General features: G+C 53.9%; 1 protein-coding gene across 3 annotated transcripts in view; it reads left to right on the forward strand.

Annotated features, from left to right (window-relative positions):
- Positions 1-727: 727 nt before the first annotated feature.
- Positions 728-16895, forward strand: part of STK40 (serine/threonine kinase 40) — a 38040-nt gene continuing 21872 nt past the window's right edge. Inside the window, exons 1-2 of one of the 3 annotated variants that reach the window (XM_052636648.1) lie at positions 728-1143; positions 1367-1554. The gene's annotated coding sequence lies outside the window, so the exon portion shown is untranslated. The remainder of the gene's footprint in view (positions 1144-1366; positions 1555-16895) is intronic. The other 2 variants (XM_052636646.1, XM_052636647.1) reach the window with 2 other exon arrangements.

Consider the following 16895-nt stretch of genomic DNA (forward strand, 5'->3'; position numbering starts at 1 on the left):
ACAGATGGGGGTGATTAGGGAACTTGCACAGTCACTGAACTTGTAAGAGACACAGCAAGGACTCAAATTCAACCTTTTTGGAATCTGCCAGATTTGGTTCAAATCACAGCTCTGCCATTATTAGCTATGTGTCTTTGGTTACTTTCCCTCTCAGAGTTCTAGCTGCTTCATCTGCGAACAGACTCCTTAACATTGATGTCTCTACAGTGCTTAACACAGTGTCTGACATACTACTGCTGTTTCGATTACTACTGTTACTCAGCCCTTTCAGCTCAGTGTACACTAGGCATTTAGAGACAAAGACAAGGACACAGGAGGAGGCAGCCAGTCTCACTCACATCAACTCTCATGTCCTGGCAGTCACTGCCTGTGTGGAGATGACAAATGCGTGCATACACGTAAGTGCTTGGCCACACACCCTAAGAAAATCCAGAGCTGTGCACACAGGCTTGGACACGTGTGCCCAAATGGATACAGAATAACACAGCTGGAAAGAGAATCAGGAGTCATATGCAGCTAGCATCCTGACTCACACCTCGGAGACAAAGGAGTGGGTCCGTGATCGCGGGTACTGCCACCACGGCGCCCTTCTAGCTGCTTCTGCATGCCAGCGGAGGGAAGCCAGGCTCTCAGAGGGCCCCAGTGAGTCATCAGCCTGATGCAATCCCTTTAAAGGGCTCATCTGCTGGTGCAAGAAGCTGATTCATGGAGGGCGTGGTTGCTGGAGAAGGAGGAGAAAGGGACCGAAACTGCAGCAGGAGGAGCTGAGGTTAGGTGGCTGGAACAGCTAACAGGAACTCTTCACTGTTAACCTGCCTGGTCGAGACTCTAGGGATCTTCGGATTGAAGCGGGATTTCTACAAAAGCAAGGGGCCCAGAGGGAAATGAATTGTGAGGGCTACGGCAGGAATTCCTGTCATTGATGAGACCCACGCCAGCGCTCGCCGCACAAAGCTCCAGGAACCGAGAAATGGGGGTCATGAAAGAGCCACTTTTCTGACAAAGATACTACAACCGACCGATCTTTCAGCTGCTGGAGAAGTCTCCAGACCCGGGAGGGCGAGTGTAGGGCACGCGAGGCTCAGTGGAGTAGCGGCGGGGGCGGTGCCTCCGGCCCAACCTCACCTCAGACTTAGATAAGCGGTAAGTACCGCCCCTTAGAGTCTCGGTCTCCAATCGTTTCCCAGATTTCAGCCCGAGCCCCACCCTGAACCAATCCTCAATCGGATTCTGGTCTCTTGCCTGAAGGCTTCCGCCCTTCGTCAATATGGCACCCAATCCCAGAGCCGTGGGCTGTAGATATGGGCAGGGGGCGGGGCTGCGGCCTGTCCGGGAGGAGGGGGCGGTGCGTCACTTCCGTTGTCAGGTGGCGGCGCTGCAGCCATGGAGGGAGGCGGCGGCAGCGGCGGCGGTGGCTCGGGAGGCTGCGCCGGGAGACGGCGGTGAGCGGCTCCCACGCCCCTTGCCCGGCCCCGGTCCCCCGGGACGGAGCGCCGAGCAGCCCCGGCTCCGGGCTACGGACTATGGGCGAGCAGCGCTGAGCACCGGCGGAAGGTGAGGGCAGGGGTCCGGGAGAGGGGAGCCGGGAGCCCGGCCGGGGATGCGGGTTGGCGGGGGCGGGCCTCAGCGGCCGTGGCAAGGGGATCAGGCTGACAGCCTGAGGCCGTCCGGCTTGACAGGAAGGACAACAGCGGATCCGCCGTCCTCGGCTGGGGTCTGCTCTTCCCAGGGGGCGGGGGAGGGGGCGGGGGCTCCTGCGCGTCGGATACCGGGTGGCCACGGGGGTGTCTCGGCCCCAGCCCTGGGAGTCGGCACAGCTCAGCCTTGCCTGGAGTCACTTGGTCAGTCAGCGAAGGCGCAGGTTTTTCCCAAGAGGCACTCTCTCCTCTCCGTACTGCCCTCCTGATCCCGAGAGTGACTTGAGAGTTGGAACGAGTCCCCGGAGAGCTTCTTCTCCAGCCCGGGCTTCCTCCGCGAGCCCTCACCCATTGGCACGGGCACCATCGCTGCTGGAGAATTTCGAGTCCGGGGCGGCGATCAGGTGCGGGTCCGAGCTACCTGCTAGTCGGTGCTGTGTTTGACCGGCCTTTGCCGAGGAGAGAGCCTGCTGCTGTGGTCACTGTTTCACCTGCCATGCCCCATCAGGCCTGCCTATCCCCACGGCGCTTGGCCCCACCTTCCAGTCGTAGGTAGGGGCATCGGGATTCCCTCCAGACGTCGAGTACTCTGCCTGCCACCCCCACTCTCTAGGTTTGATGCCCGTTTGTTGGCGGAAGGAAGAGATGACAGCCGCCTTCGTTGGCAAGATAGACTTTGCTCTGTATTAAGTCACAGGAGGAAACCGGTTGGCTTTGCTTGGTTTTGAGAGCAGTGAAGAAGAGGGTAGTCACTCTGGGCTGGGCACTTTCTCTCTTTGCTCAGCTTTGCATGAAATAAGGAAGAGCAGGATATGCACTTGTAAGGCCAAAAGAACCCTTGTTTGTAAACAGCGCTTGTGAGCTGGGCCGGTGCTCCTTGATGGGTCTGCTGTGCCAGCTCTTTGTCCCTTAAATCTTAGACATTATGGAGATGGCCCTTGTTCATTCATTCATTCATTCATTCATTTCCCACATAATAGCATGACAGCAGCAGTGTCCTTGCCTGGAGAGGCAAGTACCCTGTATTATAGAGGTTAAGAGTAACTTTGGAGCCAGACCTCCTGAGTTCACATTCTAGCTCTGCAGCTTTGTAGCTCTGTGGCCTTGGGCAGATTGTTTAACCTCTCTGTGCCTCAGTGTTCTCAGCTATAGAACAGGACTGATAACAAAGTTACTGTGAAGATTTTAAAAGTTAACACCTACAAAACACATAGAACCATGTCTGCCACATAATGAATTCAGTAAATGTTAGCTAATCTTATTTCAAGAAGCTCATGGTCTGGTTAAGGGAGAAAGTGACAGTGTTAGTCGCTCAGCTGCGTCCAACTCTTTGTGAACCCATAGACTGTAGCCCACCAGGCTCCTCTGTCCATGGAATTCTCCAGGCAAGAATACTGGAATGGGTTGCCATGCCCCCCTCCAGGGGATCTTCCTGACCCAGGGACCAAACCTGGGTCTCCCGCATTGCAGGATTCTTGACTAACTGAGCCACCAGGGAGACTGACCTGTAAACAAATCGTTGAAACATTGTCTAAAAAAAAACTGGTATCAGCAAGAACAGAGGGCTGTGGGAGTCCAGCAAAGGAAGCTTCTAGCTCAATCTGAGTTGGGGGGTGGGAGAAGTTTTGGGAAAGCTTGGAAGAAGTGATGATGCTGGAACTGTATCAGGGAGGATGAGAAGGCTCAGCCAGGTAAGAACAAAGGGGCAAGGTACTCCACTTCGACATCTAAACTCAAAATTTATCCCAGAAACCTCGGACTGTTCAGTATAGTGGTATGAAAGTCAACCTGGTGCCAGGTGAAACAGTACAGGTTGACAGGGGATTGCCACACTAACAATTAGCAAGTTTGTACCAAGGGCAGTAGGGTGCAAGGGAAAAGGTTGAAGCAAAGGAGGGTCGTGATTGGACTTGTGTTTTAGAATGCTCTCTCCGGAGCCTCAGCAGGAGAGAAGGGAGAGGAGAGGAGAAGCTGAAACAATGGAGACCTCTTCAGAGGTTACCGCAGGGCAGGCCCCCGAGAGAGGAGAGATGGTGCAGGGTGGGGGATCTTTGGTGAGACGGCACTGCCTGGAACCAGTGGCAGGTGACAAGCTCCCTGTGTTGTCCTGGGCTGCTCTGCTGGGCCCAGAAGTACCTGGCACATCTGCCTCTCTCTTCCTGAGACTGCAGGTCTTCCAAGCAGCCAAACTGGTGAGGCCTCCAGAAGGTCATTTGTGAGGTCAGTTGCTCCCTTGTGCCTTTAATTTGACCTTTTGGGAAGGCAGCAGACTGGAGCGGTAAAGAGCCTATTTGGCTCCACTCTCAGAGTCTCAGTTCCAATCCCAGCCCCTGCCGGTCAGTAGAGGTCACTTATTCTTTGTGTGCCCAGCTTTCTCATCTGTTAAGTGGGGGTAGTAAGAGCCCCTCTTTAGGAGGGCAGTTATGAGGATCTGTAAGGTGTTGCAAGCTGGACATTGAGTGCACATTCAGTGAGGAATGCTTGGTAAACGCTACAGCTACAGGAAAGAATTCCTCAGAATTAATCAAAGCAGTTCAGGGCGACTAAACTGTGTCCCAGTGAGCTGTCAGAAGTGTCCTGAGGGATCACAAGATCACAGAATTTTATTGTATTCTCTCCAAAAAAGAAATCTGTGCGGAGTTTACCAAGCCAGTATGGGAGCCATGCAGATGATTCAGCTCAGCTCTTTAAAAGAACCATTTAAAAAAAAAAATAGAAGTAGGACTGCTGAGAAAAAAAAAATCCTATTTTAAAGGATACTAGGAGAACTTCCCTGGTGGTCCAGTAGCTTAGACTTCATGCTGGGGGCCCGGGTTCAATCCCAGGTTAGAGAACCAGATCTCACATGCCTCAACTAAAGACCTGGTGCAGCCTAACAACTAAATAAATACATATTTTTTAAAAATAAAGTAGCCTGGGAGAAAACATATTTAGAGTTTCTTCCATATGTGTCCCTATTAGTGACCCTAGTTTGGTATCTGAATTGGCACCATCAGGAAGCACACACTGATACGTGCGTTGGCCCCAAATCCAGAACCCCAGTTCCACACACATAAGCTCCCATGTGCAGCTGGGGAATTGTTGGGTAGCAGGTACAGAAGGAGTCGGACACGACTGAAGTGACTTAGCAGCAGCAGCAGGTACAGAAGGCGATTGGAGAGGCAGGCCCTGCCCTAGAGGAGCTGGCAGTCTAACAGGGGCCTGGCAGGCTCCTAACCAATCAGCACCTGCAGATAGTTGGGGGCGTGTCTCATAGGAGTCTGTGCGGCAGGTAGAGGGAATGAGGGGAAGGGGTGTTCCTCCCTGGGGGATGGGGAGGTGACTGGGAAGAATTTTGGAGAGGCCTTAGAACTTGAACTGGATCTTGATGAAAACTAAATATTGACGGGGAATAGAATGTTCATGAAGCACTCCAGACAGGGGAGCATCAGGGCACAAGCGTGGGTGCAGGCTGGTGTGTGTGCGTGCTACAGGAACCACAAGAGGTTCCGGCACAGAATGTGAAGGGACCTGGCTTTAGGATACCCTGGAGAGGTGAGCACCAGGGCTAAGATGCTTGAACTTCTGTTGGTGAGGGGCTGCTTTGGTTTAAGTGGAGGAAACACCGTTAAATGCACATCTTCCCAAGAGCCCTCTAGCTGCTGGGAGGACGGACTGGAGCGAGAGCACATCATGAGTCTCTGTAAGCGGTTTTTGCTGTAATGAGAGTAAGGGTCAGTGTAATCAGAGGCAGATGGGAAACGGAGGAAGGGCGCAGATCAGAGCTGTTTGGGGGGAAAGTCAGCTGGACTCTGGGAGTGTCTGGAAGTGAGGACTGAGGGAGGAGCAATGATGGCAGGTGCCCCGAGCTTCCTGATCTGGCTGAGAGGGTGACTGATAGAGCCAGCAGGAGAGAATGGCCAGGGAGATCCACCAGATCCCCTCGGTAAGCCCTCTCATGGGAGAGGATCAGTTGCAGAGTCTGTGGCTCTCGGTCCAGCTTTGGGCCAGGCTTCTCTCTGGTTTTGCCTGAGTCAGCACCTGGGAAAAGGGCAGCTTCCCTTCCTCATCTTCCCTCTTCTCAGATTTGCCCAGGGAGATGAACTTCTTCAGTGTTTCAGACACTCAAGGGGCTGAGTCTGCAAGACTCCTGTGACTTGTTCAGCCTTGAGATGGCCCTCGAGAGCAGCCCTTCCGTCTGGTGCTGTCCACACTGACTCAGCAAGTGATGAGTCCCGAAGAGCAGTGTGCCCTCAGGGGGAAGGTGGCGTCCCTGGGGCTCCCGGGAGGTCTCATCTAGAAAGAGACCTTGAAGTGGAATTTACTCTGGAGGCTGGGCCGGCCGACCCAGTCCTTCTTCTCAGGAAGGAGAGATGTCTGCCACAGGCCACCTGGGACCCACTCAGCCATCAGGGAAGTGAGAGGGAGCTGCCTTCATGTCCTTGTCCCCCTGAGCTCTGCAGAGAGGGATGTGCTGGTAGATGGGACTTCACACAGGCCCTTTGAACTGGGGAGATTTTCACAGGATTTGTCCTTGCACTTGTGGTGTACACGAAGTCAAAGGGAAAGTAGCCAGAGACAAGGGCATTTCTTCCTCCTGCACCTGCTCAGGTGAGACTGTGGCTTTGAAGGTGGCCCGGGGCCCACAGCAGCCCTGCATCTCCTCTCGGGATCTGTCACCAAGATCCAAGAAGGGAAAGCGTGGTGTCACTTGCATTGATTTCCTTACTATCTTAGAGATGGTTCCACTTTGTCTCATGCACGTCTGGGTTATTTTGGGCGATACTGTGTCATCACGGTTTGTGTAATTTATTCAGCAAACTCTGCTGATGAACTTAGGTTATTCTCGGCCTTTTGTTCTTCAAACAAAGCTGAAGTGACTGTATCTGCATGTGTGCGGTTCTGCCCACCTTAGGTATCCACAGGATAAATTCCAAGAGGAGTTGCTGCCTCGAAGAGTACCTTTTATTACTACTATTTTAAAGTAGTTTCTCAGCCCCCTTCTAGTGAACTGGAGCAGCCTGATTTTCCCCCAGCCAGCAAAGATGCTCCTTCCTGAGGGACACTGAGAACCCCAGTGGTGATAACCTGCTTCTGGCTCTTCGCGGTCAGAGTTGGGGTTCCCTAGAGCTTACACAGTCCAGCAGTCTACAGGTCTGCTGGTTTCGGAGAAACTCTAGTTGTGGGAAAGCAGCAGAGAAAACTGAGAAGGGTTCTCATCATTTAGAATGAAGCTGTCACCTCTTGCCTCTGTTTACAGATCATCACCTACTTGGCAAAAGAGATAGGCAGGGGATCTTAAGGCTTTAGGGAGTCTGTGACCCAAGGATCCCCAAGGAAGAAGTGGCCTGGACATGGTAGTGGGAACTGGCAAGAGCAGGCTGGTGTGCCTGTCCCCTGTCTTTGGGTTTAGGGCAGAGCTGGCTAGAGGTGTGGAGAGGTGCCTAAAAGCAGGTACCTTTAGGGAGAAACTCAGGTCAGCCCCTCAGGAGGCCCCAGGACTGCCAGAGCCCAGAATTCTCTGGGTTTTTGGAGCCCCACTGCTGGCATCGCCACCTCTGGAGAGCGAGCACCCTGCCCCTTTCTGCAGTTGATGTGCAGGCCCTGGTGTCGCCAGGCGTGTGTGACCTCCGTGTCTGAGTTCTCTTCTGACTCTACTCCCAAAGTGCTTCCTCCTGAAGGAGCAGAAAGGAAACCAATCCGAAAAGAAGGATCCCCACCAGCTTCCAGGTCCTTTCCTAAGTACTCTGCAATATGTATTGAGGCTTTCTGCCAGCTTAAGGAAAGAGGAATTGTCTCTGTTCTACGGAGAACCCCCAGGCCAGAAGGGCTAAGGAACCTGTCCACTGTTACTCAGCCAGCAGGGGCAGAGCTGGTTTTCCAGCCCACACCTTTGTGACGCTAGATCCCATGCCATCCCATTCCCCGATCCTGGCCAGGCTCTGGCCCCAGGGAGCCCAGCCCACATGGAATCTTGGACCCATGAAGCTGTAGAGCTGGAAATGACCTTGACAAACCTGAAGCAGTCCCTTCTTTTTTCCTGGAAAAATGGAAACTGCCACTCCAGGCCACTGCCTAGAGATACATCCCTCCCCTCCTACCCTGTGAGTAGGGAATAAGGAGACCTTCAATCCTGTCTTCCAGCACTTAAGGCTCAGATCAGACCTGGCTTCAGAACCCACTTCTGCCACTTGCTAACTGAGTGACTTTGAACAAGTTACTTCCTATCTCTAGCCTCTGCCGTGAAATGAACTTACCGCTCCTTGCTCCAAAGCAGTGATGAGAATTAGACACAAGGTGTTCCTGGCCTCTGGTGAGACCCCAGAGAGCTCTTTGGTGGTGAGTCTGAGTCTCCTGAAAGAGGCCTCATGAACCAGCTTCCAGGTCTCCAGTTTGAACCATTTGGTGGTCTTCCCAGCTCTTAAAGAAGCCAGGTGGCAAGCAGGAAGTTCTTGTAAGCCAGTTTGCAAGTTGCCTGGGAGAGCTTGAGCGTGGCGGTTTGTCTCTTCTGTGCCCGCTCTTCGGATGCAGCCTTGCATCAGCATGCAGGCCCACACGTTCAGGGCATTCTCAACGCCGTGCTCCCTCCAGTGCGCCTTCTCTAAGACCCAGCCTCCCAGGTTCCAGTGCCACTCTTAATAGTTGTGATGGGTTCAGAAATTTTGTTAAGTTGTGATAGTAATCTGCAGGGAGATGGTTAAGCAGAATGCGTCCGTGCATGCGCACAGGTATGCTCATCATGTCTGACGCCTTGCCACCCTGTGGTCTGTAGCCTGCCGGTTAAGCTGGTTGAGCACTGTAGAAGAGTATGAAATAAACCTACCCATCTCCTGTTTGTGTGCTGTTACCTGGAGGTATCCACTGTTAAGTTTCTTCTGGAAATTTCTTAGGCATATTCATTTTTTTAAACCCAAATGGGATCATTTTATACACATAGAACTGCAGTTTGCTTTTTTTTTTTTTAAAGTAACGTATCCTAGACATCTTTGTCTGTCAGCAGGCATGGGCCTAGTCTTAAAGGCTGCATAGTATTCCCCCGTCTGGATGTACCATGATGGAGTGAACCAGTGTCTCTTGGTGAACATGTAAATTGTTTGCTGTCTGGAGGGGATGTGTGTGTGTTTTGATTTTTATGGTTTTATCTTTGTGTGTGTTTGCTGCTACCCAGGGCTCTTGAGGGACCCTCAGTAAGTACATTCATCTTGGTGAACTTGTGTGAGTGGACCTAGAGAATAAATTCCTAGAACTGGGTGTGCTGGACCCAGGACAAATACATTTTCTCCTGCTTTGTTGACTGTGATGTCACTGTCTTCTGCACGCCTGTTGGGCCTGTGCAGGGGGTTCTGTGCTGGTCAAGGGCCCAGGCCCTGCCCCCAGGAGCTCACCCACTGGAGAGACACAGGCAAGCAGGCTCTTGCCCACACGTGGACAGAGTGTGTTGGGGATGGCTCGTGGCTGGCCTTAGCGACTCGGAGCAGGTAAAGCCGTTGTGTGGGTCCACTTGTCTGAACAGCCTGCTGAGGGCAACTCTGATGGCAGAGCCTGCTGTCTGCCTCTGTAATCTTGCCCCCCAGCAGCCACAGCCAGTAGCATCCGGCAGACTGCAGAAAGCGAACTATATTGTTCATTCTCACGGTTGTGAAATTTAATTGAATTTCATTGTTGATAGAGGCAGTTAAAGAAAGGCAGTTGGCTGGCCCCAGTCCAAATTACCTTTCTCACAGGATGATTGCAGTGACTTTTGCTGTTGAAAACCACACGAAGAGAGAGAACCACATCACCCGGGGCTGGCCTGGGCATTTCCGTCTGTCCATCTGTCGCTCTGGAAATCTGGGATGGAAGGAGGGAGATGTGACATTTGCTGGTGCCTCCCACAGGCTGGCTCCCCGCAGTCCTCAGGGCCGCCCGGGCCCTCTTCTGGGTGGGGAGACTGCAGCGCAGGGAGATACGTGCTCAGGACACAGGGGTGCTGCCAGCCTCGGCCAGTCCCGCTTTAGTTGTTTGCTGCTTTCTCTTGGCCTGACAGGAGTCGTCGTGGGTGTTGGGAACCTGAATTCCACGAGAGGCCCGGTGGGAGGCTTTGTTCCCACTGAACAAAGCAGCGGTTGATGCTTTGAGCTGAGGAGGGGTCCCCCTAGTTGCCGGGCAGGCTGGCGTGACAGGAGGGCTTCCGTGACTCCGTCTCCCGTCACTGCACATGGCAGAAGGCCCCCCGAGGCGAGGGGCCACCAGGAAGGCCTCCCAGCCAGTGTACTTGGCGGCGTCCCCTGGCTGCTTCTCTTGGTAGGATATATCTGGGCAGCACAGCCTGAGAAAGAGCTGTGAAGTCTGTCCCTTCCTCTTCCAACACCCACACACAGTGACGGGTTATTTGCTGTCACATCAGCTGCTTCCGGAGGCCCCGGGAGGGGTGAAGCCGGTGGCAGCGCTGATGATGCTGCCCTGGATTCCGCTCTGGTGACTCTCAGAAAGGCTGCTGCCGAAGCCCTTTTCCCTGACCCAGGGACTGCTTCCTCTCGCTTCTCTCTCCTCCAGAAAAGCCTCCAGGCCCACCTCTGTGTACGCAGGCCTGGAGCTTCTTCTCCCAGATTCCCTCTGGGACACATCCTCCCGGCCTGGAGCCTCAGCCTTCGTGGAGGCCACTGAGGAGCCCAGTGGGGCTTGCCCAGACCAGGGAGGTGAGGAGGGACATTCCTGATTATGTAACCTCCTTGAGCCTCCTGAAGGAGACTGGAGCTGGATCTCCGAGCTGCAGACACGGGTCCCCCTGTGAGCAGCGGGGGCCTTCAGTCCCCTGCTGGCCCCCAGAACTGCGCTCAGCCTGCTCTAGTCCTGCCGAGGAAAGGCAGTGACAGGGGATGGGTCTGTGCGGATGTGCTGGGGTGGGGGGGAGCTGGCTGGGCACGGGCCGGGTTCTGGCCGCCCCTCCCACTTCCCACTGGGCTGAGTCACTTCCTCTCTGGCGCTGCAGGTAGTCTCCCACACGCCCAGCAGCCTTCGGGGGTGGGGTGCACCCCCTGCAAGAGAGGAGCTCCTGTTAGTAGCAGCCAGTTCGCCCGTTACCCCCGAGGCAGGCATTTAGAGAAGGATGTGATGTTATGAATTCCTGACAGATTGGAGCTATACATATCCTGCATTTTAGAAATGAACAAAATCATCACTCTGTTTTGGAACGGTGGAGATGACAGCACATGCATGAGTCTTTGTCATCAGGGAGTCCTGGCTAAGGCTGAGGGATTATTAATCCGCCTCCCCATCCCCCAGCATCCATCCTGGGCACAGAAGCCAGTGACTTCCAGTGCATTCCTGGGGAGATTGCTGTGGCCCTCTGGCTCCCAGGGAGAGGGTTTTTGCCTGCTCAGGGATGGCTGTCCTTCACACTCAAAGGAAAGCCCTCAAACGGAGCTCCCTTCCAGCCAGCCAGCAAGGGTAGAGAAGAACAGGCCACAGGCAGCCTCTTCTGGTCCGATGAGCTGGGTAGAGTCTCGAGGCTTTGGTTTGTCAGCAGACCAAAAAAGAGGGGAAGTCTTTACTTCATGAAGTTGTGAGAATGAAAGAAAATCTAGGAAACTCTAAGAACACACGATTTCTGGCAAGCAGTCGATGCTTGTCAGTTTAAAAGGTAGTTTAAAAGGTATGCACCCAGAGAGCCTTGTCACCAGGGAGCTACCTCAGTATGGAGCAGGGACCCTCGCCTTTCATCCGCCAGGGACCTCGAGACACCCCTCTTTTACAAATGATGAAACTGAGGCCCACAGAGAGTGAATGACTCTCACAGAGGGTAGGTGACTAGCTCAGGGTCATCAGCTAGTGAGTGATGGAAGCTGAAGTTTGAACCTAGGCCTTGACCCCAAAATCCATCTTGTGCTCCCAGCTAGCATTTGGGTAGCTGTTTCTGGGTTTGAAACACCTGGTTCCGTGGGCTGCAGGTTTCTCTTGTTTCCCTGGGTTGATTTTGTGGATGGAGAGCCAGTCTGTAGGGAAGCTGGGCCACTGGTTACAGCTCGTGCATGTGAGTGTTGAGGTGCAATGAGGGTGGCTCCCAGAGGGCTTGGGTCAGGAGAGGGTGGGGGATGCCGCCGGTGGGCTGGTGGGAGGGGTTCTCAGTAACCCAGCCTCTGCAGCTCCACAGAACATCTCTGAGATTTCACACTGCTAACCTCAAGTCCAGTGGTTTGTTTCCAGGTATAGTCCGCTAAGAGCGTAGCTGAGCCAGAAAGTCTCTTTTCTGGGGGAAAACAAGTGGTAGGAATTTTTCTGACCAGCAGAAGGACCTTCACACTCCAAACCTAGAGTGTCCCAAAGGGTCTATCCCCCGAGTGAGGAGCAGGCTAGGCTGTCACTCACACGTTCCCACACTTTACTGCAGGAAAGCAGATTTTTTTGCTGGACTCGGCGAAAAGGGGGCTGGTCTGTCCCTTCGCCAGTGAGGGGTTGGTCCCAGTCTGCAGGCATGCCGTGAATGGGTTTCATTCCTCAGGGGGGGTTGCCCTCCAGCAGCCAACACTGTGTAAGCACAACCCCTGGCGATCAGCCCAGAACCGCCCTGACCCGGGCATCCAGGCATTCCTGACATGGGACTTTTCCTGGACAGACTATTCCCAGCACCGCTGCAGCCCAGTTACCCACAGCTGTGACCCCTTCTCTCTCTCTGCTCCTGGATTCTGGCTCCTACCATGAGCTAGTGGGCCATCCGTACTCTCTTCTGGGTCTCTCTGCCTCCAGCCCCTGGCCTCTCATTGGGTCTTCTCTGCCCCCTGCCCCAGTGTGGGTTTTGGTGCCTTCTGGGTGCATAACAGACATTTCTGCACTCTCCACTTTCTCATTCAGCAGGGACATGGAGATGAACTGGGGTTGCTCAGCCTGGAGAGTGGTGGAGGCAGGGGAGCCAGACAGTGGTTACAGCACATAGGAGCAGACAGAGGGTGCTCTGGCAGCCAGAAGAGGAAAGGACTTGCTGCAGGAGGTGACACCCGAGGACCAAGGGGGAACAGGGCAGGGATGTTCATGGCACACTCGGAATTGTGAGTCATTTGGTGTGGCTGGATTTATGGGGCATAGAAAGGCAGGGAAGCTGGAGAGGTAGTCTGGGTCTGGCCAGGCTTACTGAGGACTTTGGGTTTCTTCCTAAAGACCTCAGGAAGCGTTAGAGGACCCCCACAGCAGAGACAGATGGAGCTGGTGCAGGCCCAGGTCCCTGAGCAGAGGAGAAAGAGCAGCCTGCTGGAATCTGTTTGTCCCGCCCCAGTTACACAGGGCTTCCCTGGTGGCTCAGATGGTAAAGAGCCTGCCTGCAATGCAGGAGACCCAGGTTTGATCCCTGGGTCCGGAAGATCCCCTGGAGAAGGGAATGGCAACCCACTCCAGTCTTCTTGCCTGGAGAATCCCATGGACAGAGGAGCCTGGGGAGCTATGTATATAGTCCATGGGATCACAAAAGGTCGTGCATGACTGAGTGACTAACACTTTCACTTTTCAGTTACACAGGTAGTTGAGGTGGGGGTCTTCTGATGGAGTCGTTCCTGTATCCTTCCTGACTAGAACAGTGCCCCACCCTCTTGCAGTGGGTGCAGAGACACCCTTTGAAGAAGATGCACTATAGAAAGCCGCCACCAGGTGGCAGACCTTGAGATTGCACAGAGACTTCATTTCCACCCCGCGCCCACCCCCTCCCCCCGCCCTTCCCTAGGAAGAGTTTATGGAACTCCTGTCCACACCAGGCTGGCTCCGCACCACAAGTATGAGATTCCACATTCTGCTTCTGTGAGCTTTGTACCCACAAGAAATCCTTTTGAACCTGTGAATCTGGACAACAGATTCCTCCAGGGTCTTGGGAGCTGTTCCAGCAGGGTGCAATTTCTCCTCTGTCTCCAGAGAGTAAATTCCAGACGTGGTAACCCTTCACCTCCAAGCACTTCAGCATCTGTAACCTAAGAACAGGGGCATCCTCCTGTGTAACCACAGGGCAGTTTTCAGATTCAAGAGATTTAACATCGTAGCCTCTGATATACAGTCTATATTCAGATTCTGCCAATTGTTCAAAGTATAACTTCTTCCCCTCAGGATCAGCTGTCTCATTTGTTTGTCCTGTCTTTAATCTCCTTCAAGTGAGACCAGTTCTTCAGCCTTTTTTTTAACTACCTGACATTGATGTTTTTGAAACATATAGGCCTGTTGTTGATTGTTCCCTCAGTTGTAGTTTGACTCCTGATCAGCTTCAGGTTATGCATTTTTGAAAAAAAAAAAAAAATTGACTTCAGTAAGGTTGCTTCATATCAGGAGTAACATGATGTCAGGTTGTTCTGTTATTAGTGATATAACTTTGATCATGTGGTTATGGTTGCAGTTTGCTTTTTTTTTTTAATTGGATATTTACACATAGTGGATTTCACAGGTCTTCTAACAATTCCGTCATTTTGACAAACGCACACACCTGGCCTTATGTCCCGTGACAGCAGTTTTATAGCCCAGTATGTGTGCTCTCTCCGCCTCCCAGTCCTCTGCGGGAGATCCTGGGCTAGAGGCACTAGGTCTCAGTTCCAAACTCCTCACTGCCCCCCAGCTGGATCGTGATGAAGGGCCTCATCATCCTGGGAAGGAAATGGCAACCCCCTCCAGTCTTCTTGCCTGGGAAATCCCCTGGACAGAGGAGCCTGGTGGGCTATAGTCCATGGGATCACGAAAGAGGCAGACATGACTTAGCAACTAAACAACAACATCATTCTGGACAGTCCCTTACTGTGCACTGAACTGATAATTGCCAGCTAGTGCTCCGGCCTCTGCTCCCCCATCACCAGTGCACAGGACAGGAGGACGAGATGCTGTGTGCCCCTGCCCAGAAGATCAGGCCCTCCCCTTGACCCACAAAACAGCTGTGCCCTGCCCTCTATTGCAGACTCGTACCTGGTACTGCCCAGCACCCCTCTGCCTTCTCAGGAGCTCAGCCAGCCCCCAGGCTTCCTCTCCTCCCCACATTCAGTTGAACATGTCACTCAGGCTGCCCATCAGACCACCCACACCCACACCTACCCCCACCCAGCCTGGAGTATCAGACCAGCAGACAGATAGCAGGTTCAAGGTCTCTTAAGCCTTCAGTGTGGTTATCTTCCTTCTTCTGCTCCCCATCCCCGCTCCAAGTCAGTGCCTGACTATTCCTTTCTCCTTGGGCAGCAAGAGAAATTCAAAGCTGCTGTGTTTAAGCTAAGAAAAGCCCAATTTATCATATGTTCGTAATATGCCAGTAAGTACTCTTGCCAACCTTTTTACATGGGTCATCTCACTGAATCCTTAGACCAGCCTTGCAAGGTGGATCCTGTACTCTGGCTTTTGCATATACAGAATAAGTATCTCGTCAAGATCTCATCATTAAGTAATGGTGCTGGGCTTGCTCTGACTCCAAGCATCCCAGCTAGTATGGGTTATGTAGGTCAAGATGGTGATCCCTTTAGCTCGAGAGTGACTGGACCAAGCAGAAGTCCGCTGAGGCTTGCAACAGAAAGCACCCTAAGCTTTCCACTGCCACCCCCAACCCCCACCCACAAGCGCAGTAGTACAGATGTTTCTGTCTTGCGCTGTGGCATGGAAATGACTGAGACGCTTTGCTCTGACCACATTGTTCTGCCACCTGAGCGTCCTGTGGACAGTGACCCTTTTCTACCTCCCTTCTGGGGTCCGGTGTGGGTGTGGCCACACAGACCCTTGATACGTGTGTGACAAATAGGGCTGAGGCCAGAGATGGGTGGGAGCACCTATGCTCTTCAGGTGCCAGGTAGGCTGGACAGAGGAGCAGGGCCCCTGCCTTCAGTAGACACTGCCAGAGATAAAGCCCAGCAGACAGAGGCCTGTACAGCTCAGGATCTTTTTATTTGTTTTGTTTTGACAGAGCCAGGAAACATGGGGGTGGGGATAGGGACAGCTTGAACCCTGACGCTTATCAGCTCAACATGACCTGCAGTGTAGACAAGTCCTTCGGCTCCTAGCAGGCATTAGAAGCTGCTGACAGATCGTGGCCACCAGCTGTGGTGTCGTCACACACATGCGCACACAGAAGTAGCTCACTGGGCTGGGGTCTGCCGTTTGCTCCTTGCAGGGACCACCTGTGCGCTCCTGGGTCGGTCTGCAGAGTCACCCACCTCTCCAGGAGCCCTGGGGTTGCAGCAGGAAGCCTACCACAAGGCTGAGTGCAGGACTCTCTGCACCTGTGGACAGGCCCTGTGCTGCCCCTCGTGTTTGTGGCTCTGTGCGTGTGTGAGTGGCCGTCGCCTGGGACTGCATCCGCACACCTGCATGGAGACCGGTGGCGGTGCTTCTGGGTGTGAGTGGTGGGCCTCACCTTGCCTTGGCCAGGCTTCAGCTGCTTTGTAGTTGGGTGGAGCTGAAGAAAGCCTGAGCTGGGAAGGTCTCAGTACCCTCTCTCTTTGCAGCCCACCTCCTTGGGGTATTCCACCGTGTCGAACCATGATCTGCCATACGGTGCCCTGCCTGGCGCTGCCCTGCCCAGCTGTCCTGTATGGTAGCACACTGCAGCCTTGGACTGGGCATCATGGGCCTTAGAACCTTGGGTGGTGCTGATGGCCCAGCCTTCACTGCCTTCTGGGAGAGCTGAGCTCACATCTCCCAGCAGCTTTGGGACAGGATGACCTTAATGGCAAACGAGCAGGGTGGGTGGGCATCGCCTCCTCTAGGTATGCTGTGATGCGAGCACAGAGCTGATGCCCACAGCTCCTTGCTCCTCAGGTCAGGCAAAGGGAACCCCCGCTTGAGGGTCGAGCAGCGCGGCCTGCAGGCGGCGGGCACACCTGCCCCTCACCCTCTTTTTTGCCTCACAGAGCTGTCTGCTGAATATGGGTTCTGAGGGAACTGGTGCTGGCCTGGGAGGATAGCCCTGGAACAGTGGACAGACTTAAAGCTCCAGAGACTTCTAAATCAGGCTGGCTGGGTTCTGGCAAGCTGAGCCATGGGCCCAGGAGACACCAGGCAGACAGCTCCTTCTTAGCCAGGCAGGGCCAGGGCCCGTCACCGCAGCCTGAGGACCAGTGTCTCTGGAGAGGCCTGGACCCAAGTCCTTCTGAAACCAGGGTTCCTGGAGCTTCCACATCGCACTCACACTGTGAGGCCAAGATCCCTTGAAGTAGGCTCCCCGTGGGCACATCGGTGGGCCATATGCAGGTGTGTCTGTGGCAGGGACACAGCAGGATGATTTGGGGGCAAGAGCCAGGAGGGTCTGTCCCCAGGGTTGGTTGTCTTTGCTCATCCCACTGGCGAGCCCACCGCAGCTTC

This window comes from Budorcas taxicolor, chromosome 3 (assembly GCF_023091745.1).
Source record: "Budorcas taxicolor isolate Tak-1 chromosome 3, Takin1.1, whole genome shotgun sequence".
NCBI lineage: Eukaryota > Metazoa > Chordata > Mammalia > Artiodactyla > Bovidae > Budorcas > Budorcas taxicolor.